This window comes from Pygoscelis adeliae, unplaced genomic scaffold (genome assembly GCF_000699105.1).
Source record: "Pygoscelis adeliae isolate BGI_AS28 unplaced genomic scaffold, ASM69910v1 Scaffold160, whole genome shotgun sequence".
In the NCBI taxonomy this organism is placed as follows: Eukaryota; Metazoa; Chordata; class Aves; order Sphenisciformes; family Spheniscidae; genus Pygoscelis; species Pygoscelis adeliae.
In genome coordinates this window covers 2,716,958-2,718,301 of record NW_008824035.1, presented here as the reverse complement: position 1 = coordinate 2,718,301, position 1,344 = coordinate 2,716,958, and positions in this window count along the sequence as shown.

The following is a 1,344-nucleotide window of genomic DNA, read 5'->3' as shown; positions in this document are numbered from 1 at the left end:
TACCTGTTGAGTATCTCCAGAGTTGTTTCTCATGCTAGTGTTTTGCGTAGGCAATGTTAAATGTGTTCTTACTGCTTTGAACTATCAAATGTGGAAGTTGAATATTTGTTTATACGTATACCTATGCTGGCTCAGCTCAGCCATTTCCTTTGCTCCCTCTCAAACACCTTTGCACTTGCTTTTCAGTCTTCTCCCCTCATGGGGAAATGCTCCATCAAGATTCATACAGCTGCCACTGCATGACTTTAAAACCTCCTTTCTAAAGCAATGTCTGTCAGAGTGCCAGTAATGTTGTTTGGCACAGCTGCGTTAAACTGTGAGCCGACAGACCTATTTTTAACGATGAACTTCTATTGTAATTTTTTCCTCTCAGCTCTGCTCCCCTCCACCTTTTCATCTCAGTCACCTGCTGCATATCTGTTACACATACCTGCTGATGGTTGCAATGGGCAACCCCATTTCAAAATGACTGTTTTAGGTAAGAAGACCGTGAGATTTTACAGATGTGGTGGTCTGTCCCCCTATATCTTTGCTCACTAATCCGTGTTATCCCAGAAATCCTCACCTTTGTTATGAACTTCACTCAAAGTTGGTACTGGGAACCTGTCCTGCTATTTAACCCCTCCTACCTCCAGTACACCTCCCTCACTTTGTGCCCTCTCCTTACCCGCAGATGAATGCATCAGCTATGTCCTACTTCACCATTTTGCTGGAAAGAAGGAGCAAAACTGTGGGCAAGGCAAAGGAGAGGAGGAGCGAGTGCTGACAGTGCAGTGAATAGCAGTGATTTTATTCCAGCTCTGAGAGAGGTCAAAGTCGATAGTGGTTCAGAGTTCTAATGGTATGGAGCAGGCCTGAGCTGGGCTGCCAGGAAGTAAAGAGCTATACTAGAGTGTTACTGTGGTTACTGTGGTAGTAAGAATACATCAGTGTCTAGAAAACATTTGGCAGTATGTACTTTTAGAATCTCCATTCTACTGTAGTATTGATACATTGCCCATCACTGATTTGTAGTGTCTAATTCTGATCTTTGGGGTTTTCATGTACTAGAAGAACAGAAACAGTGGATAACAACAGTTGTGAATCTCGAACTGCATACAAAAGTGGCAAAATGGTATTATTTGTGATCTGCTCTTCATTGCAGATATTTTCAAAATTGTATGCAAATTCTTTGAATTTCATGGGGTAACTCCAGAACTGTTCCAGTGTAGCGTGGAACACAATTTGATTTAGAAAGAAATGTATGTTTCAAAACGAGAGGTTTCTTACTTGGCAGGACAATAGAACCGGTGCTTATATCTTGTTCTACAAAGATGGATATAAATATATATCTGTGTGTGTAAG